Raw genomic sequence first — 23,419 nt, 5'->3', positions numbered from 1 at the left:
TGCACAGATGATGTTTCCAATTAACATTTTCTAAGTGCTGTTGAAAGCAGACTGAAGAGGTGCTGAGCTGACCAAGCCATGGTCCTGTTCCAGCCAGATGCAGCCAAAGTCTTCTGAAGTTGACTCTAGAAAGGTGGGAATAACATCAAGATGGAATTTAGGTGAATTTCGGATTCCTGTCCATTGGGACTCCCAAGGCAGTTCCAGTCTGATGCACCAGAGCCACAAGAGCTCCCACTGAGATAAGGAATTAAACCACCACCATTTTACCCACGGCCAAACCCACGGTGGGACCAGCACCGTGCAGGCTGCAGCCCAGCTGTCCCATGGATTCATTGCCCAGTGGTTTGCCAGGATGCTCAGGCTTCCCTTACTTTCACATATGACCCCTATCCATGGGCCCAGAACTGCTAAGGGCACTCAGAGTATTTCAGACACTGCAGCCACACATCACAGATGACAGGAATGCCAGCAGCCTCCGGAGAGGGTCTGGGGCCCAGACACACTGCTCACTGCCCCTGCTACATTAAACATTTCAGAGCGACAGTAAAACTTGTTAACATACTGTCAGAAAGAAAAAATACCAAGAGAAAGAGGAAACTCCACACAACAAAATACCTGGAAGTCACCAAGGACTTCGGAATAAATCCACAGCTGATTCATAAGGACAACCCAGGACACAGCCCGGATTTTTTCATTATTTACCTGACCAGCAGCCTGGAAAACAGTGCTTCTGCAATGGCAGCACCCGAGGACATGAGCTGATTTTTCGTGATCTGCCAGGCTGCAAGACCAGATGCTGTGGCTGCTTCTTCCTGGAAACATTCAAGGTCAGGCTGGACAGGGCTCTGAGCAACCTGATCTAGTGGAAGGTGTCCCTGCCCATGGCAGGGGGTTGTAAGGAAAGGATCTTTAAGATCCCTTCAAACCTAAACCATCCTGTGATTCTATGAGAGCTCCTGGTGCTCCCAACCTGCACATCCCACACATGTCATAATTGCAGCAGCACCAGCAATGATGCAATGGCCTCCTCTGCAAAGCCCTTTAATAACATTAATGTCTGTCAGGCCAGCCTTTAAGTATTAACATATGGGGGAAAAGCCAAATAACTTAATATTATTGTGTGTGCGTCTGAAATAACACTCCACAAGGCCTCTTATACCAAACATTAAACCTGCTTAAGAGAAGACATTTGAGCAGAATCAATTATTTTGCAGTAATTCTTCACATTGAATGAGGCATTTTAAGTATAAGTTGTCACAGCAGAACTCTTCACATATTTAAAAGCACATTTTCCGTGAAATTTAGTTACAAAAACAATAATATGAATATGAAGTTATCCTTTATGCAGCAAAAGGCTTGAGAGCAGATCCTTCCCATGACTGTAGACAGACATACTCACAACATTATACCAAAGGTCCTACCAACACTTCATTTTAAATTTCTCCCCTTATACTCAGGGAATTAGAAAAATCTCTGCCTAGAGGGGATTGTTTTCATAAACTCGGTGCACAGGGGTCTCAGTACAGACAGGAATGTTTATGGAAAATCTGAGATTAGAACATTTCAAACTGACTGGTTTCACGTTGCACACATGTAAATCTATAAATAGCACGGGAAATGTGTGTATGAAAACTGAAGAAATAACACATTGTGAAAAAAACCCCAAGTTTGTCATTACAATGGAAAATGAGCAGTTTTTTCTATTTGACTAAAAATCTAATTTACTACCAAGCTATTCCATTTTGCTGCTAGATTGCCACAAGTGTTATCTGCAGGAGCTTTTAATACCAGCTTGTGTTTACAGCCCTCAGTGCTCAGGCAGGGCTCTGGAGCAGGGTGGGTTTAACCCTCCCAGTGATTTCCCCAGGAGCAGAGCTGCGTCACTGCTCACCGTTTTGGGACCCCACCCTGACTGGCAAACAGGAATTCCAGTGCAACCCAGCAATTTCAAAGCACTTAGAAACCAGTAAAACCCAGGTATCAAAATACTGTGCAGTGCTTTGATGCTCAGGCAGGAACCCCGCGATGCTGGGCTTGATCCAGCTCCTCCTACCATCCCAGAAATGGGCAGTGGGAGGGGATGACACTCCAGGGATGTGCTCATAGGAGGAAACACAGATGCACAGACTATGGGAAGGAAAGAGCATTCCAAGTTGCCAAAACAATGATGCTGGCACAGCTCAGGGTCATGTCCTGCCACCACCAGGATAGGATGGCCAAAGGATCAGACAGCAGTAGGAGATACAGCACTTCTACTGAGCCAATGCACCATTACCTACCAGTTACTCCCAGAGTACTTGCTCTTCAGTAGTATTTTAATAGAGAATCACCTTGGAAATAATGTTGGTGATTACAAGCTCACAGCTCTCATGGCAGAGGTGCCAGGTAGGATTTAGCAGGGGCTTCCTGACCTGCCTCACTACAGGTACTGTCCTTGCTGCCCCTTCAAGAAATCACAGGATGATATGAAATCATCCCATTCCGCCCCCTGCCATGGGCAGGAACACCTTCCACTATCCCAGGCTGCTCCAAGCCCTGTCCAGCCTGGCCTTGGACACTGCCAGGGATCCAGGGGCAGCCACAGCTGCTCTGTGTAACCTCTGCCATGGGTGCTTTGCATTGAGTACAGCAACTGCAGGACATGTCCTGAAAAGGGACAAAGACCATTGATGGTAGGGAGTGGGTCAGCAAAAGCTTTAAAGGCAGCAATTAGGTCTGATGGATAAAATATATAATGCAACATCAAAATTAAATTAAAAATTAAATTTAAAATAATTTTAATTTGGCTGACTCGGGATAATCCTACACTCTACAACATTAGGGCTTTGGCCAGCACTGCAATCTTCTGAAATCTCATTAGCTCAGCTAACTGCACTTTGCCTCCACTTTCTTCTCAGTTTAGATTTAAACTCTCTACAGCGGAGCCCATGCAGGGTGAAAACAAATTTTAAACATCTCGCTTTGCTGAAATGTACTGCAAGTGTATTTTCTTTTGAAAGAGGCAGGGTGGATTATCTTCCTGAAGTTCTTGGGATGTTAATATTTGAGGGCAACCTCTGCCTCTGCAGTTGCGAGGGAAGGGGAGGGCGAGCGAAGGCAGCGCTGTCGCTACTACAGAGTTCCTCAGGAGTTCCTGCTGACACAGCTTCCTCTTCATCTCTGTCTCACATCAAGTTAGTAGTCAATGTGTTATTTTAACAGCATGACAACAACTATACAGAATGTCAAATAGTTACCTTTTATCTGGAATTTTATTCCTGCCATATATTTCAATGGAAATATACAACTTAATGTTGCAACATATTTCACAGTGAAATGGGTAATAAAAAAACTATAGACTGTGCACTTCCCCTTCAACATAAAGGAGGAATACACTGAAAATCTCTACTGTTTGCTGCTCTTTGTTGTCCAAAATCTCCACACCAATCTACTGTGTTTGAACTATAAATATTGCTAGCTTCAAGGCTTTTGTTTTTATCTTTTTAATGAAACAAAATATAAATGTAAAGTACACTCTGAATCCATCTGCCCAGCCTCAGTTTCAGTTCCAGACTGATGTAAGGATGGAGACAGAGGACAAACCCTTCAGACCACACTTTGATCCCAACACATGGGAGCCTGGTGTCCCTTACCCTGGAGTAAGGTGCTTTCAAAACCCCAGGGAAGGAGAAAGTCAGGATCAGGAAATTTTACATCAGCAAGTGCAAAGCAAAACCCCTCTGTTGTGTCCTGTACCATTCTGGTATCAGGCCAATGCTGGGGGTGCACTCAGGAGCTCCTTCTGGGGTCTCAAAAAATGCACAGAGAATCCCAGAAGAGTTTGGGTTGGAAGGGACCTTTAAATCCTATTTAGTCCACCCCACCCTGTGGTGAGCAGGAACATCTTCAACTAGACCAAGCTGCTCTCTGCCCCATCCAGCCTGGCCTTGGACACTCTGAGGGCTGAGGGGTCAAATGCCTCCCTCTGTCTGACACACTAAATGCTTTTAGCAAGCTGAAAGTTCCTGTGTATCTTCAGAGAGATACATTTTCCCTTCTAAGTAAACTACAGACCAGGGAAGAAATATTCCCTGTCATTTTCCATACAGATGACAGCTGGCTAATTAGTGAAATTATAGCTTTGTCAATATCACTTCATTCACTCAACCCCTCTTGCTATTAAAAAAAAAAAAGAGCTGGAAGATCCAAACTCTTTCACATATTTGTGTTCATCCAAGAAAAGTCTCCTTTTTCAAGGGAGGTCAGATGGGCAGAGCTGTGACAGCCACAACGTCTACATGGAACAGTCTCCAGGACTCATTTAAGACTCTCATTTAAGTTCCCCTGGCTTGGCCATGTCCTACGTGAATAATTATATACAAATACACCTGCTGGGAACATAAGGAGGACAGAGAAGCTTTAGATAGTGAGAACATGAGATACCTTAGATGAATGATGCCTGGCAAGTTTTCCTGCTGGAGGATGGATTTACCTGAGGACCCTCAGGCTTCTGAGCTTTTCTCTCCAGCATCCATGCTGAGTGTGCTTGCTCCATCCTTGCTGTGCACAGAGGCACCTTTCAGAGTACACAGGGACCTACCAAACAAACATCAGATTTGTGATGCCTTCTGACGATCCCAAGCTTTTCTGTAAGCCTGGCCCTGCCCCCAAGCAGGACCTGGCAATGCTGCACACCCTGAGAGCTTCAATTAACTCCCAGTGCCGTGACTTTTTCCTGATCAGTGAACAGTTAAACCAGAATTACGATCTGCAGTTCTTGATGAGATCAAAACACGTAAAAGGACAATACCACTGGAGATGTGTAAACCCAGACAGTGCTCCAAGGCCAGTGCCTGAGCGACCTGCTCCACTGCCAGCTCAGGACTTTGCAGAGGAGCCTGCAGGACCTGCTCTGACCTCCTCCAGAGGCAGTTTCCAGTAACTTGACTACACTCTGAGCTCCCTCTTGGCTTTTAGAACCTGCACAACAGCCTCCAGCTCAACCACAGGCTGCCTGGTCACTCTGAGACACACAAGAAAGACAACAGGGCATCCTCAAAGGTTTGCCAAGCCCTGCTCTATTCACATCAGGGCAGGTACGACCTCGCAGTCCCAGCCTCTTCTGGGCCAGGCATGAGTTCAGCATCTGCATTTGCCCAGCAAATCCATGCAGTTTGCAGACATCAAAATAGGAACAAAGCAAAATCGCTGAATTCCCTGGTTTTGTTTCTTGACATTGATTCCTCTTCAACTGCTTCCTCCCTCAGCAGGAAAGCCCAAGCCACTGGATGCCCATCCATCTTGAGCTGGGTGACACCAGCCAATGACACACAGCTGGTGACAGCAGGCTTTTGCTCTGGGGACCTGGCCAGGATTACTGCTCCATCTCCTTCCTTGAGAAGCAGCCCGCTCTGGAAGGCGGCCGGGATGTGCTGCCGGCTCCAGCCCAGGAGGCTTTGCTGGCAGAGGCAGAGATGAGCAGGTAGCAGCTCCAGAGAGCTCCTGCACAGCAGCACAGCACGGGCAGCACCACTGCCAGCAGCCAAAGCTCCTGATCTCCTGGAGGCCGGGCTGCTCCACAGATCTGCCCTTGACGCAAATGCCCTGAAAGCTGGAGTGCAGAGCACCACATCCCACAGCTTTTCCTTTCCCCTGGGAGAGGTTTCACCGTTTGGCCCAGCAGCTTCATCACTTTGGTCCACCACCACTCCAACCACCCCGGCTCCTCCGTGGGAGTCGCTCCCTTCACCCTGCAAAGACCCAGCCAACCCCTCAGCTCTGCTAATGAAGGCAGAATGGCAGCCGCAGGTGGAACACAGACAGCTGGAAGTGGGAGAGCCAACAACAAGCCAAAGGCTATTTTGGAAGGATCTGAAAAACTGCTGAGCGGTGATTTATTCAACAGATTCATCAGTTCACCAACTTTCCGAAGCTTCGGAGATGGTATAAATGTAACAAGTGAGTCTCTTGCATGAATAAAAAATTACGTTTTACATAAATTAAATATATAATTTGATTAAACATGTTTATGTCTCTGCAGTGACATTTAGAATAGGAAGTATTCATTTTCTGTTTTGAAAGGGAAAAAACTCTTTCAAATGTAATTTGAAGCTGTCAAACCAATCTTCTTTACAGATCTTTTAAATGTCACATACCTTCGAAAGGGGATGGCAGATTCCTTTTAAATATGCAATTGCAAACAGTCCAAGCAAAATCAAGAATTTATTAAAATATGCTACTGACATTTATACTGATTAGGTATAGCCCTTTCCTCACTCCCTTTCGATAGACTCCCCTACAAAAGATGTGTCACAACAGCTCCCATTAACTCTGTGCTCGCTCTAATTCCCCAGCACACCACCAGCCCTTCCCAACCGGCAAAATCCAGCTGCAGGAGAAGAACCTCTTCTTCTCTAGGGGCAATAATATGGATTTGTGGTTCCTTTACATGAAGAATTGTACTTTTTGATGATTTCTCACCAGCACGCCTGAAATTTATAACCAAAAATATTAACTGCACTTACTTTAAATCAAGTGCAGCACTACCCCTAATGGCTTTAAATGGGAGAGTGTGTTAATCATACTCATAAAGAAAACCCACTGCAACTCATTTCCAACAACTTTACAGGAGCAACCTGTATGTTTTGTTTTATAATCACAATATCTAGCCTTAGATTATTCATTATTTTCCCTACTTAGAATGCATTTCTGGATTGTTTTTTCCTTTCCCTTTTCTACCAGTGAATGATCGAGTGCAGCAATGATGGCAGCTCCCATTCCCAGTTGCTCCCCACTGACATACTGGACATTTTAGGGTCATTTTATTTTTTTAAAAGACAAAGAATTTAATGATTATTTCTTCTCCTCTGTCACCAGGTCAGTGAAGTGCACAGGCATAACTCTCATTAGCATTAATGGAAATCCCCACTGTAAATTCTCCCCCGTGAAGCAACATTAAAAGCAAGGCCATCCTGAGCAAGCACACTCAAATTGGAAAATAAAATATACCTCCCATTTCTCACTACCACCAAAGGGAAAACATAATGAAGAGCAGGAGATTAAGCTACAATTCCTGTATCAAATCTTCCTTGTACTCTATAATTACTCAACACAACATATACAATAGTTACTCCTTAATGATGAGGATTTGTTGCACGTTATTGAAAGACTTTATCCTAATGCTCTCTCAACTTTCTGGTGCGTAACACAGCCAATTACAGCACGGCCACTGTGACATAAATCACAATCACCACCAAATCTGCCTTTCTTCAAGCTTACACTCAGTGTTTAAAAATCCTCCACTACCTGCCCATCCACCATGAGGAAAGCCACACTGGTGGGTTCAGCTTGTGAGGGCTAACAAAGTCATTTGCCTCCAGTCCCCTTCCCTTCCTCCACCAACCATTGCAAAGGGTGACCAAGATTTCCGGGAATTCCCAAAGATGCACTTTGGAACTCGTGACACAAATATCAATACACAGTCCCTCGGTGAACAGCTGCTCTCTGGTTCATACACAACAGTGATCATCAGTGTCATAAACATTCTTTAAATACAGCCAGGGAAAGCTGAACACCACAGAAAGCACATCCCTTTTCAGGGGTTTCTCAACCATGCACAGTAAGTCACTGTTCCATCCCTCAGAGCTCCTCCCATCGCTCCCCTAAATCACATCTTCTGCAGGACTCAGGAGAGCTGGGCCACCAGAGGAGATCCTGCCTGACACCCACCACACCTGGATGAACTCAGCACCACGTGGGGTAGCTCATTTCTTCACAGAGCCCCTTGAACCACACGGCATCATCTTCCCGGGGGAGGGCACTCAGCACCTGACAGCACAGCACCTTCTCTATCCCATCCAAACCATTTTTCCTGCTCCCACAGAAAACAAGGAATCTTTTGGCTAGCTGAGGCAGTGTTATTCCATTTCCTTGCACTTGGAAAGGGATCCTTGACCAAGACTCATCTGCAGAGCAGGGATAGCAAGGAATTTGTGTTCTGTCTCTGCTTCTCAGTGTACCCAGTCGCATTTATACATGCTAACACACAGACATAAGAACAACCAAACACCTGAGATGTAAATGGGACCAGCTCAGCATTGGCTGTGTCCATCCCCCTGGTTTGTGGAGTCCAGTCCCACCAATCCCTTTGGATTGCTGGGGAGCACAAGAGTTAAGCTCTCTTCGTGTTTAAATCAACTTCAGCCAGTCCACGGTACTTTCCAAACCTCTGTAAGGTCTTACAGGTTTTGTGCACAAAAAAAAAATGGTCTGGACTTCAGGCAGGACTCCTTTCCCCTTCCTGCCTTTCCAAGGAATGAGTGAAGGGACAACCACCAAACACTGTACATGCAGCCTTTGCAGGCAGGCCATTGACCTGAGGAGAACACCTTCAATCCCTGAAGGTTTATTCTCATGAAGTGCAGCCTTGGGAGCTGTCAGGGGCTGCCTTCTGCCCGGCTTTTTTTTCCCAAGCACTGCCAATGCAGGAATGGCACCTGGAAAAGGCAGGAAATCTGCCTGGTGGGCTTCCCAAAAGCACAGCGAGTCTGATCCAGACCCGAGCTACTCTGAAACACAATTTTGGAGCACGTCACCAGCTGGTGTAAATCAGCATCACTACAGCAGCATGGCAGAGAGCGGAGCCTGGCCCCCATCACCGCTCCAAGGCGCAGGAACATCCCTGATTCCCTCTGACAGAATCAGCGCACTCATCACCAGCGTTTTTCTGAGCCAGAGCAGGAGGTTTGCCTTTATTTCCACTTTACTGCACCCTGCTGACCCAGGACATGACTTAAAAACACCAGCTATGGAGTGACAAGATTTAACAGTCAAGTGATAACGCGCTCTTGGTGCTAAAAGCCTCCTCGGGAAGGTTCTGCTTTGTCACATGAGCAGCCCGGGCACACAGACACATCTCGGGAGACCGGCCCCCGGATGGGCCAGATCAACCTCGCGTCCTCTGTGACAGCACAAGACACAGACTCCTCTCAGACTGCCTTCTGTGCAGTTCCCAACACGAGCTTTCCAATGACAACTGCAAAGTCCCCTCCGCAGGAGTCGGTTCTGTCCAAACCTATCCCCACTTCCAAGCAGCCCCTTCACTCCCTGAGCATTTCCTAAGCCAGCAGACCCCCGTCCTCCTCCATCTCCACCACACTGAACAGCACCAGCAGCTCTCAGTGTTAGGTATCCAACAGAGACACCATTCCTCCCTCCTGGATCATGGTATTTGCTCAATTTCTGGGAGCAGGAATGGGGGAAGCGGCCGTGGAAGGAATAATACCTGAAGACAGTTATGGAAAAATTACACAACCATAACACAAACTCCATACAGAGTGTGTGAGCATGCAAGCATTTCTCCTGCCATAACAAAATTAATGCAAAACATGCTGGGATCTTGTTCTTCCGATGTGACATGGGCATTATTTTTGTTGATCTGTCTGCTGGGTTTTTGAAAGCCATCGCTTCCTGCATTCCACAAGAGAAACTTTACACTCACAAAACCTGGTACCATTTCATTTTATTCTTCCTGTCTTTATTCTATTTGTTTATTCAGCTAGCCAATGTGAGAGGCCGTAAATCGCACTGCTACTTAAGTCACAGGGGGAATTCCTTTAAACCTAAGTAAAAACTCATAAACAACTTCCTGCAGTCAACAATGCATTCATTTTCTTCTCTGCTTTCCGACTAATCTTCCAGCTAACAAATCAAATCAAGTACCCAAATGTAATTATTCTCTTGTGATAATCATCTCCTTATACTCACAGCATACTTTGGCTTATTTCTTCTCAAATTAAAATTAGCAGAGAGGCTTGGGATGGCGGGAAGGAGAGGAGGACAGGTTATGAGCCATTGATAAACCGAAGGTACAACAAGGAAACTCTTCAAGTCGACCAAAGTCCTGCATCTTGAGCAGAAGGTTTGCCTTTTTGTGCTAGGTTGGTGAAAAAAACTGATGCCAAATCCAATTTAGATTCACTTTTTATTAGTATGACTCATAGTACAGTTTTCAAGGCAATGAAGTGCACGATACAAAAAGTAGATGATTTTAGAACCAGGACAATTCCCCTAAGCTTGCTGGAAGCAATGCAACTACAAATAAATCCAGGAATTAATCTGTGACAAAGTCAGTAGAAAGCCAAGAAACCTTCACAAAATGCACACACACAGAGGACAATGTGGGGTGAACATTTATTTAACCCTCCACGAAATTTGCTGTTTGTCCTATAATTAGCCCTTCCACACCCCTCCTGCTTGCTGTGGGCAGGGACAGAGCCTGGTGGTCATTCCCACCGGGATGGCAGGTCAGGGATGAGCAAGGTAAATGCCCCAGAGGAATGATCCCTCCCACAGCCACGGACCCGCTGCGTCACCACCGCTCCACGCCATCGGATCACAGAGGGATGGCCAGCGCCAACAGCGGGGCCAGGAGCACCAGGCTAAAAATAAACCCACAGAAATAAACTTGCCTTGGCTGCCAGCCTCCTGAGGATGCAAAGGCACACAGCTGGAGGGGAGCAACAACAGCCCCGAAGTCGTCAGTGTGTATGCAACACCGCAAAGGGATAGTGTCAGAGGGGAAGAGGGAAGAGAACCACCATGGGCATGGAAATGCAGTGGGAGTGGGAATGGAATCCCAGCAGGTGAGTGGCAGCCTGCCCAAACTCATCCTCATCCTCTCCAGGGTGCAGCTGGGGAAGGCAGAAGCTGGCACGACCCACCTGGGAATGTGATGCTGCAAGTCAAGGTCCATGAGAACAGAGCTGGAGGGCAGCTGGTAACCCTACTCTGCATCATTTTCTTTTATTTCACTGCTTTACTTTGTCATCTTCAAACAAAACCCCCGTGACAAGTTTTTCCACGCAAACACCTTCTGTAAGCCTTTGCAAATGTGCAGGTTTGAAATAGAGAAAGAACAAGCCATGCCAGGCAGGGTCAGCCATTCCCAGTTAGGACATGGGCACTTCAGAGGACACACAGCTTATTCCAAAGGCTGCAGGTGTGGGAGCCCGGGGTGTTGAACAGAGCCCTGCTCACACAGCTCCAGCAGCACTTCCCTTGCCAGCCCTGTGCCTCACCAACGCAGCCACACCTCAAAAACAAACACCTGGATTCCTTCATCTGACCTACAGGACTGCCTGTGTGTTACAGAGTTCAGGAAGGGACAGCAGAGACACTTGGGAAGTGGTTTTTTTTTAAATTAGCTGGTTTGGGGAAAGATGCACATCGGTGTTTGCAGTATAATCAGTGACAACGCTCTGGCTGGTTAAACCCTTCAAATAAAAGGGGATTATTCTGCAAACACTGATGTATCCTTCAACAAGGACCACCATTAAATTGCTGACAAATTATTCCCCTACACAGCACACATTACAATGTGAGGAAACATTTCCAAGCCCAGGCTGCAGCCGTGTGTTGGTGCAGGGAGACAGGAGCAGCCTGGCACAGCAGCCAGATCCCAGAGCCTGACACATCCCATGGCTTAAAGTGAGGGAGGGATGGTCACCAGGCCACCAGCCACAACACAGAAGTCTCCTGCAGCACCTCCCTCCCAGCAGACCTTATCCTGAGTTTTCTGAGTGTCGTTTTTTTACTTTGATATATTTGTTTGACGCATTTCAAGTGAGATATTCCTAATTCTGTATGATGGAAAGTGATTTTTAAAGAAATGCTGTGATTTCCTGATGAAAACATTCACTCCGTGATTTAGAGGAAAAATCCACAAGAGATCATGAGCAGAGTTTCCCAGAGCTGATGGGGAGCAAGAGCCCCAGGGCTCTCCTCACCCCTTTTAGACACCGAGCACAGAACCACAGAACGGTTTGGGTTGGGAGGGGCCTTAAAGATCATCTTGTTCCAACCTCCTTCCAGGGGCAGGGACACCTTCCACCAGACCACGTTGCTCCAAGCCCCATCCAAGTTGACCATAGTCTTGGCCAGCTCATTTTAACCTACTGATGCTTTGCAAAATGTTTTGAAACCCTGAAATAAAGACCTCGTAGTAGTATAATGAAAAAATCTTGTATCATCTCTATGGGGAGCTGAAACTCCCTAACACTCCCTTTGCACAAAGTTTACATTAGGAAAAATAATTAAACAGCTATTGGACTGATTCTGTGCCTGTTCAGCAAATATCAGTACCTTGGTAACTTCCTTATGACTTTACGGAGTCTCCTGTAATTCCCAGGGAATTACCAGTGTTTCTACACTTCCATGCAGGTTATTTCAGGGGTTTGGGTCTTGGCTTGTGGCACATGAACATGGCATCACTCTCACAAGCCAACACCTGCACAACTCCCCAGAGCAGACCTTAGCTGCTGAGGGTATCCAAGATTTCAAAGGATGGTCACTGAAATCACAGGCAAACATCAATTTGTTAGGAAAATGCTGTTCCAAGCGTCCTTTTCCTCTGCACCAGCCAACAGGGAAAGACAAGGTGTACCACGGAAACTCACAGGAGGGGTAGACTGCATAGTAGGAAGGAATTCCTCCCTGTGAGGGTGGGCAGGCCCTGGCACAGGGTGCCCAGAGCAGCTGGGGCTGCCCCTGGATCCCTGGCAGTGCCCAAGGCCAGGTTGGATGGGACTTGGAGCAGCCTGGGACAGTGGGAGGTGTCCCTGCCCATGGCAGGGGTGGCACTGGATGAGCTTCAAAGTCCCTTCCCTCCCAAATCATTCCATGGTTCCCTGAGTCTGCGAAGCAGGGGTGACTCTGCAGTGGCCATGAGCTGTGGGGCGGCTGCCCCGGACTTTGGGGTGCACAGACCTGAGCAAGGGGTGCCTGCCCAGCTGGCACCACACCTCCTCCTGCTGTGGAGCAGAGGAGCCTGAGAGGAGCTCAACAGGAGAGAGGATGGAGGTCAGGACTGACTGAACATCTCAGCTTTACGTGGTATACATCTATCCCAGGAAGCAATGTATTTTTTATGCCTTTTTTTTTTCTTCTATCTGCTATTTTCAAGTCCCAAAAAAGCTACAGGACACAGAGCATCGTTATGCACACCACAACCTGAGCACAGCAGGCAATTTTAACATTTCAGCTGCATGCACAAAACCCTCTAACACATGTATATTTTATTTGATTTACTGCAATACTTTTCCTCCATCTCTTGAAAGTAATTTTTCTCTAAAGCGTAACTGCTTAATTGGCAAGTGTACAAAATATAATTACACTGCATACAAGTTACAATATTGCTTATGGGAATATCACTGTTGATGCATTCTGCTTTATTTTGTGTTTAATCTCTATTAAGAGATCTGTGTGAAAATAGCAAGGTACTCTTGATCTTATAAACATGACATGTAGTTCAGTCATTTCCCTGCCTACCCAAAGCCCAAACAAATGCAATTGAAAGGCAACAGAGAATTCCTGGGCTAGCTTGGCATGTCCAAGTTAATAAAATTCTTACATTCTCCTCTAAAGAAAGTGCAGTCCACAGGACACTTAAAAAGAAAATCCCCAACCTCTCCAGGCTGAGGTTTGTCACATCCATTACACTTTGAGACGACAGAAAGACGTGGCACATAGGAATACATCGCTCTGTGTGACAGCTTTAGGGGGGTTTATTACATTCCCCACAAGGACCTTTGCAATCCCATCTTTTACAATGAAAGGATAAAGAAGTAACACAGCGACGTGGCTGACTCGTGCCAGCGCGGGGAGCAGTGCCTGGTGCTTGGCACAGCAAAACCTCCCACCCTTTGTGCCCCTGGCTCTGCCAGCCAGGCCAATGCAATTCCCAAACTGCAGAAGGATGTGTCAAGGGAGGGTGAGGTTGGGTATCAGGAGAAGGTTCTTCCCCCAGAGGATGCTTGGCACTGAACAGGCTCCCCAGGGAAAGGGCATGGCCCCAAGGCTGCGTTTGGACATCTCAGGGATGCACAGGGTGGGATTGCTGGGGTGTCTGTGCAGGGCCAGGAGTTGGACTGATGATCCCTGTGGGTCCCTTCCAGCTCAGGAGCAGCTGTGGGACCCTTCCACCAGCCCCAGAGCAGCTGCCCATGCTGTGAGCACTTACACCTGTCTGTAAGGCACACGCAGGAGGAGATGCCCTGTGCAGGAACGGGTCTCACTGCTCTGACAGACACCTACCATCGGCATGGTTTAAGTGCCTTAAAGGTTTATTTCATTTGCTTGAGTAATGAGATTAATGTGATGTTTGTTTGTTTAAGCTAAATCATACAAAGCCAAACATCTAAACGTCCTTAATTCGTGGCATTAGCCCAGGCTGTGTTACCATGTGAGCCCATCTCACTGTCCTGCTTTTAATTGCACCAACAAACTCCCGCTTTGCTCCAGGTCCTCTCCCAGAGGTCAGACAGCACAGGGACACCTCAAGCAGACAAATAAACCAATCAACATTGTCACTTTGACATTTTACCACATTCCTTGTTTTCTCTGCCACTGTTTTTTAACATAGTTTACTTCTACACCTAAAAACCCAGTGTAAACCCAGCAGATACAGACCTTTGTGTATTTATTTTTAAATAGAGATAGACATGTACCTCTGTGCATAGATACAGGAGTAGATACACAGGTATATAGGTGTCTATAGGTATATACAGATACACACACATACAGAAGGGACATGAAACAATGTTCCTGCCATAACAGCTCCTGCATACTCAAGCACCACACGGACCAGAGCCCAGTGATCCCACAGACCTCACCCACGAATGGTGGATGAGATGGGCAGATCCATCTGCAACCCCACCTAAAAGCAGAGTAAACCTGCAAACCTCCAGCTGTACATTCCCACTTCAAAATAAAAGTAAACACGCAAACAAACGCATTGCTTTTGTACCTACCACTACCCCAGCACTGTATAATTAATGTTTAAATCTAAATTTGATCTGTTTTGATCAGTTTTCACTCTTCTACTCACAGGTTTCCCAACAGGGATAGAGTTATTTCTGACGTACCATGGTCACCAAGAGCTGGCTGGGAGTTTGAGTGAGCTCTGCACAATTAGATACAGCACCTGACTTTCAGAAAAAGGAATCCTCCCTCAGTTCCTTCCTGCACCTAAATTAACTCTCACCTGACCCAGGTATTAACCACAAAATGGACCAACACGGCCCCTGTGAACTTCTCACCCTGTGCCTGGTGTTGATACAGAGGTAGCTCACCCCTATGACAGATACAAGGCAGTTTTTAAGGAAATGGTGGGAAATGAAGAACCCACCTAAGCACTCAAGATCCCATCCTGCAATCTCCACCTTCAGACAGAGGTCTCCTCTCTGCAAGTCACCCTCTGGAAGAAGATCTGTCATGCTGGTGCTTGGGCTCTGCAAACCCTTGGATGCTCTCATTTAAATGATGGGCTTTCATGGATTCTGAGGTCAGAAAAAGCCCCCTTGATTTTCCAGCTTGACATACTGCACACTAACTTACCTAAATCAATCCCTGCTTGAGCCTCATTCACTCCAATGAACAAACATCCGTGAATTTGGCATTTCCAAAGGTGGACAAATCACCAGCACCTTCAGCAGCCTCTTCCACCACCATCACTGCTGAAACCGTGGACCTTAGCTCTATTCTTTCCCTGGCTTCACCTTCCAGCTTTCAGGTCTTGTTAAAACTCTGCCTGCTAGGCCCAAGAACTCTTTATTATTCAATTTATTTTCCCTGTGACAACACTAATTCCCTTAATTAATTTACCTTCCAACACTCTCCTGGATTAAGTCAGGCAGACGGAGGTCCTGGCCCCTTCCCCAGCATCTCTTCCCGGCCCCTTTGGCATTCCCACAGCCCTCCCCAGCCCCTTCTCAACAGGCAGCAGGGACAGGGTGGCTGCCACGTCCCTCCCCCAGCCTGGCAGCCACCTGCCAGCACAGACAAGGAGCACACAAGACCTTTGGCCATAATATCATATTAGTGGTGCTGGCTCGTGCCTCCTCGCTGCCCCACGAAGACATGATTTCTCCAGAGAGCATCCTGGAGCTACGGCCCGAGTTGTTTGCTCTGAGATAGAGGAATTTACAGTTGGCCATCTGAGAAATATTACCTGCTCCTAGCCAAGCAGTACAAATTGCTGTCACCAGCAGTCACTCCTGTTTGTTATTTACCACTCTCCCAATCTTGGTGACATTTCAAGCTCCAGCTGCAGTGACTCTCTGCCTTATCACGGCTTGCTCAAACATTAAGCAGTGTGAGGACAGAAATGGGTGTTCAGGGAGGCTTCTGGAAAGCGTTGTTTGGAAATTAGTCCTGGTTTTACCATGGGATTTTGAGAGCTGACACTCTCAGTTCTGCATATCCCCAATCCAAACAGTACTGCTGTACCAAGCTGCATTTCTTGCTGAATTTTAAGGAAATAAACCCCCCTCAGTTACTTTTATCAATCCCATTCATGAGCTCTTTAAGTGAAAAGAGAGAAGTTGGTTCTCAAGGATGTGCTGCCCCCAAACCCATGCCAATGGGAACCGAGTGCATTGTCATCCTGCCTCCATCATCAAATAAATCCTCGGAATGCTTGCCCAGGGCTCATGTGGAGCTGACAGGTCTGTGGTGCTCAGCCTGGCCCATTTACTGCTTTTCTAGAATAACACAAGGTAAGCATTGCCACAGCTCACAGGAACTCTTCAGTAGTTCAAGACTTAGTAAAAAATTCACATTACTGCCTCAGTTTACTCCCTAAACCTCTTCAACGAGAGACACCAGGGCTGAAGCACAAAAGTCTGACTACAGCAGTGGCTGCTCAACATTCAATTCTACCACAATATTAACAGGGAATAAACATATCATCACTTTTCCCCATCAAAAAGTGTAATATTTATGATTTTTCTATTAACATCATGTTAATTTGCTCCGGTTCCTCTCCCAGAGGTCAGACAGCACAGCGACACCTCAAGCAGACAAATAAACCAATCAACATTGTCAGTTTGACATTTTACCACACTCCTTGTTTTCTCTGCCACTGTTTTGCAACTCCAGTGTTCCACCTGCATTATCACCTCAGAGAGGAGAAAATAAAACTAAAAAGCTCCAGATGTTTATTCCCGGTTCTTAAAAAAACTGTAACCCAGTTTTATTTCTAACATCTTACAGTACTGTTTGTTGTTCTCATCACTACCAGCCACAGCTTCCCTCTGCATCCCTTTCCCCTTCCCTCAAGGTTTGATTTCTGTTCTCTGCTATTGATTCCCCTCTCAGGCACTTGGGTGTGCAGACATGGACTGAATTGGTGCACCCCAATTTGGCATCCAGCACCTTAAAAAACCCAGAACCCCAGCTGGAACAGCAACAGGTGAAGGTGACACAAACAAGCAGAGACCCCCAGCCAGATTCTCCCTCCTAACACATCATTCAGCTGAATTTTTTTCAGAAACAACCACAACATGAATCAGTGGCCACAACCTCACTGCCTGTGGCTAGACCAGAGCGAGATCTCATCCCAGCAAAGAGCAAAGCTGAAGTTGGCACAGGTATCCCAGTATTAAGCTTTGGGACATCCTAATTCCAGGCTTAATGTTGCACTGTACCATTTTAGTATGAAAAAAGGGAAGAGCTCAAACAAGTGGCAAATATAAAATCTACACGAGATTGTGCTGCAGGATCATGAAACTTCTGAGAACTATGAGAACATGAAAACTAATGAAAAGGGGTTTTTTCCACATACTGAATTGAAATTAATGTCATCCACAACTAATCGCAGCAAAGCTTAAGGCTCTCAACTTTTAAATGTAACAACTACTATTTAGCCTAATTACTTTGCTTAATTTACTGATTCCTTCCAACATCCCCTCTCATGGAAAACCTGGTTTTCAACATAAAAATGACAAAAAACCTGACACTTTATGACAACTCTACAGGTACCATCAGCACCTCTTGTATTTGGCCTCAAAGATTTTTTTAAAGGGGAATTTATTTGCAGGGTTTTCCCTCCAGCTAACACAAATAAAGGACTTCCCCACACTCCTGTAGAGCCCATCACACCCCAGGGTGTGACACCCACTGCCTGTGCAGGAACCAGCCGCGGGATTCATTGGTGGTTTTGCTTATTTTCTACCCCAGCAACGATGTTACCAGCTCCAACACCATGCCAGCTGCATGGAAAACTACTGGATTTCCCTCTCTTCCCTCTGCCTCTTTTGGGGCTGATCCTGCACTCCTTGTACACCTGCTGCTCTTCCCAAAACCCAAGAGCATTTCAAAGGGGCTCATCCATGCTCCCAGCCAGGGTCCCTCACACCTTGCAGAACCACAAATTATAGTTATTACAGTAATAACCAAAGGCCAGGCTAATTTTGGAACATCCTACAATTTTATGCCAACCTCTCCAGCACGCAAGCTCCTCTTTTTTCAATGTGAATGGATTGCTAAAAAAAAAAAGAAGAAGAGAGACAGCATCCATTACATATCTGTTATATTTAGCAACAGAGAATCCATCTGCATTATTCCTGGTCTCATTAAAGATTTGGCTCCTTGTAAATATTGTGTCTGTAATCCCCACGTTCTCCCTCCGCTCAGTGCTTCAGGGGTCTATTTCTGTAATAATTGGTGTGTGTTGTTGCACAGAAACAGTGGCTGAGTGTCTGTCAACATTGCACAAGTCAATGTACACAGCAGCAACTGCAGCACAACTCCTGTGGAAATCAGCTCCACGAGGTTCCTACAGCACCTCCTCAGAAAACTCGCAGCCAAGGAATCCTGCACTCTACACCTGGGCCCAAAAAATGGTGGGATTTGGTCAACTTCGATTCGGCCACCGTGGTGGCAGAGATCCCACACTGCTCCAACTGCTGGTGGGGATTAGGGAGAGGACCTGAGTGAAGCAGAGTCCAAAATTCAACAACGAAGCAGGTTTCTTTTAGCCATATAAAATCTATATCCATCAGGAGGGATGGAAATTAGCCCAGGAAGAAGCAGGGCAGTTACTTTCAGCAGGACCACTGTTTTTTACTGGCTCAAAGGATACATTAAATCACTGCTAGATAAGGCTGGAGGAGCAGATCATTAATAATTAATATCTACAACTGATGCATTCAGGTTACTTGGGTTTTATTTGAATCTTACAGTAAAGGCCCAGAACAGATGGGACTTTATGGATGCCTATCGAGATGCCCACCTTGATCCACCCTGGAAGACCATGTATTTGAAAAACAAGGCTGAATTATCCCAAATAACTCTGTCATGCATGGACACACAGCTCCCATCAACTGTGGAGCAGGGGGACCTTGAAAGCTATTCCAGGAACTGTCCTCCCCTGGGAAAACCACAGAGCAGGGATAAGCATTCAGGATGCCCCAGAGCATGCTCTGCTCCTGGCTGGGATTTCAGGATGGGCTAAAAACCCCATGAAAACCCCCAAAATTGGCAACCCCGCCAGGCAGCAGCAATGATGACCTCAGGGAAGGGTGGGTAGGTCCATCAAAGTTGATTCCAACCATGCTGAGCCCTCTCCACGACTGCTGAAGGGGTCTGACAGCAGCTCCTTACCCACTCCCTGGGAGCTGCACACATCTCCCCACCGGATAAAACATGTGGAACATCCAAAACCACACCACCAATGGGAACGGAGGCAGTGACACACACAGCACTTCGGGGCATCCTCTGCAGCACCACAGCTTTGGTGTTTTGCCCCAAACACTGCCCTTGTTCCTCACCACGCTTCTCCTGACACAGGACACAATTACAGACCTCAGACCAGGCAAAGCAAACTCCATCCCACCCACACTGAACTCCAGAGTGTGCAGGTACAGATGCAAAACTCTGGTTCCAACAGGTGTTTTTCCCCTCCAACTATTACAGCTGTATTTCTTTTTAATAATCCCATGGAAGTTCCAAATAATATAACCCAGGCTCTCACAAATCACAGCACATCCCAGGAAGTGCTGTTTAAGGCAAAGCTGGGTGGAGCTTTGAGCTACTGGGTGTACTGGAAAGTGTCCCTGTCCATGGCAGGGGTTTGGAATTGGATAAGCTTTAAGGTCCCTTCCAACCCAAAGCATTCTGTGATTCTATGAAAACATTACAGAGCAAAAAAAACCCCACAAGCTTTGGCAAGAGGGCCCCCATGACCTTCCCACAGAGCGCTACTGTGCTCCCCCCTCACCAGATCAAGTCCAACAAAAAGCAAACTCCAGTGTTATACCTGCATTATCACCTCAGAGAGGAGAAAATAAAACTAAAAAGTTCCAGATGTTTATTCCTAGTTCTTAAAAAATTACTGGGGCTAATGGTGCAAGAAAGGGGAGTGCACACTTATAAAGCACCATTGTAGGACTAAATAAACGACACTGATTCTTCTGTGCTCTGTCACCAAAACTCCTGCTGACTTCACACAGAATGTTATGTGGTGACTCCCTGGTAAAATGCTAAAAATCCTGGTCTCCTCACCACGATGGAGCGGAGCAGAAGGAGAAAACACACAGGTCGCACAATGAAAAGATTTGGTTTCCCCTGCCCTCGCTACTGCAGAGGATGGTCACGGAATTTTTCATCCTTTCACCTAAATCTTATCTTATTTTGTTTGGCAAAAGAGAAGGAGGAAAAAACCCCAAACTATGGGAACATGGCATAAGGAGTGACAGTTGGCCCAGAAATACCTGACCACGACAAACTACATTCTAGAATTACATCTTTGTACCTGGGTGTGACAAACTGCATTTGAAATTACATCTTCCAGCACCACAAACAACAGTGAGGAAAACACCAGTTCCTCCCCAAAACAACTGTGTTATCCCAGTAACCAGAGTGAAACCAGCAGTGACTTGCCAAAACCTCCCCTCCAAAGTTTCAGTGCTTCCTGCAAGAGGGGAGACCAAAAATCACCTTGCACCACCTGTGAGCCCTGACCATTCCTCCTTTCTTAGTCTATAATCTAAATGTCCTTCACAGCTGGGGCCAGGGGTCTGAAAAACCCCCCAATTTCTAGGGTAGGGGTAAGTGATCAGCCCAAACTGAAGAGCTGCTAACCAGCAGCTCCACTCTCCACTTCTTTAACTTACTACAACCAGAATACAAAGCAAAGACAGGAATACTCACTAGATCTGATGTGGGGAGTAAATGTGACACCCATCAGGTTTTATGAGACAGCATCACCCACCAGATCTTAACAAAACACTTGCAAATTGCCAGTGCTGTGTTCTGAGCAGCTTTTCCACTTCTTAAAACATGAAGCCTCTTTCAATCCCCACAGCCAGTAAACAGACCCAAAAAACCCAGGGAAAATTAACCTACCTTTTCCAAATGGTTGGGCAAACCCAGATTCAGGGGTTTTTTTTCATTAGAATATTTCATTCTTGCCAGACTCAGCTGAACTGAAGAAGTTTTATTTGAACTGCAGCCAGCCTGATGGATAAATCAACTTTACTGGCCAAAGGCTTCAGTATGTTACTTCCAGCTCGTGCCTGGGACCTCAAAGTATGAGGCTGATGTTTTTCCTGACACAAGGAATATTATCACCAGGTCCCAGTGACAAATCTCTGCACCAAAATGCCAGCGTTAAAGATGACAATTTGCGCTACAGTTCTTGCTGTGGGGAAATTCCTTGGAGTGTTTTCCATCTAGGAAAAGCAGGAGTGGAAAAAGGGCACACTTTTGCCCTCGGAGGAGCGGAGGGGATGAGAGGGAGCTGTCAGCAAAGGGGGCTGTGGGGTGGCAGCTCCGCGGGGCATCACACTCCAGAGCCACCCTGCCAGCCAAGCCTCAGGATGCCACATGAGCTGGAAAACCTTAAAAAGAGGGAAAGCTGATGACAAGAAAACATCATCTATGATTTGTACACTCTAAAGCTGACAATAAAACCCTGGACCAGGGAAGCATCTCAGTCTGAAATTCTAGGAGAGAAAGGAAAAGCCAAATGCTCCTGCAATCCATGTTTCTAAACACAGGAGAGTGCCACCACTCTGACTGAACTACCTTATTTTCTGTTCAGCTTCAGAAATACTTGGTTATAACTTTTAAAGGGAGAGATATTTTGATTGCCCACGACTGGAAAGAGCTTGGATCAAGTGAGGAACAGCGCACAGCCTCCAGATGCGCCCGGGTTTGCTAACGATGAAAGCCAACCTCTGTCCCCGCTAATGGCTAACAGGTGGGTTTCACAAACGCCTCCAAAAATAAAAAAGCTCCTTTCTAAAAATACCACCCTGGATTCACAATGCCAGATTTTCCAGAAAAATACTGACGATAGCTGACGTTTCCCAAACAACCGCTTTTATGGGAACTTGGGGCTGCCCTTGCAGCAGAAAGTTTTGCGAGGCAAAGAACACAAATCCTTGTTTAAGACTCGAGCCCTGTGGACGGACCCATTCCCTCAGCCAGCTCCAGAGCTCGAGCACAAATCAGCTTTATGGAAGTAACAGATTACAGAACACATCGCTACAAATATTTTTTTTTTTTTTTTTACTAGAGGATGCGTAATTGAAATGTCTGCGATCCAACAATCACCTCTGAATTCATAAATACCTCATAGTATTCTAAACACACTCTCCTATAATGAGACCGTCTTCAATTTTCCTTGGTAAAGAGACCTTTAAAGAATGCTAAAGCAGGTCGGCGCCCTTATGCACTGATGGAAACAGGAACAAAAGCATTTTGTCACCAGGCATCTCGTCTATCATTAGTTTCCCCACTCTGCTTAAACAAACCTAAAAGTACGTGCCTTTTCTTCCTCCCTCCTCCCCAAACACCCGCAATAACTGCGATTTCATCCCGAAGGAAAGCCACCATCTGTATGGAAACAAGGGACCGTTACCCCGAACCGTCACCGCCGATCGGTTCTTTCCTGCTCCACTAATGTTTTTTAAAACACAGGATTAAAATGTCATCCCATCCCTCCCGTTCAAGGGAGCCGTGTGTATTCCTCTCCTCTGGTCACGGTATACTTAATCAAGTGTGAATGATTAAAGTACTTCAATTAGAGCTACGTACATTCATTGCAGGCAATTCAAAGGCAGCGGAGAAGTGCAGCTGAAAGAAGAAATTACTTCTACTACTTTGAGATCTCCATCTCCTACTTTCCTCCTCCCCAGCACAGCCAGAGCCCTGGGACCCGGCAAAGTACCAGGCGCTAAGCTCCAGCCAGGATTTACCTTGGGGGCACGTCCCTCGGCAGGACAAAAGGCTATTCTTTCCCCCTCAGCAAGTCCGGCAAGTTGGGGGGAGATGTTATTTTTTTTTTTCCGTGGGGTGAAGGGGTGTGAAAAGAACAATCTCAGCGCCTAAAATCCACGCACCCCCTCTGATTTTCCATTCTAGTGATACCAGGGAAGGGCTTAAAATATCCAAATCGAGAGGGGAAAATATATGTAATAAATAAATAGTGGGGAAATTATTTTGAGCTCTGGCGGCCGGGGGTTGGGGGGTAAAAGGTGGGAGAGAAGGAGCGAGGCGCGGCCCCGCGGACACCGCGCACCTCCACGGGTTAGAAGCGTGGAGAGTTGCTAAGTGACTGAGGGGCGAGCGCGGTTATTTAGGAGTAATAAAATAA

General features: G+C 46.4%; 1 protein-coding gene across 2 annotated transcripts in view; it reads right to left on the bottom strand.

Moving 5' to 3' along the window:
* The window catches only part of CTBP2 (C-terminal binding protein 2), a 286,749-nt gene that overhangs the window by 108,756 nt on the left and 154,574 nt on the right, over positions 1-23,419 (bottom strand). The gene's annotated exons all lie outside the window — the stretch shown is intronic.

Source organism: Corvus moneduloides, chromosome 8 (genome assembly GCF_009650955.1).
Source record: "Corvus moneduloides isolate bCorMon1 chromosome 8, bCorMon1.pri, whole genome shotgun sequence".
Lineage (NCBI taxonomy): Eukaryota > Metazoa > Chordata > Aves > Passeriformes > Corvidae > Corvus > Corvus moneduloides.
The sequence above is the reverse complement of the archived record's forward strand: the minus strand, read 5'-3'. Positions and strand labels throughout refer to the sequence as shown.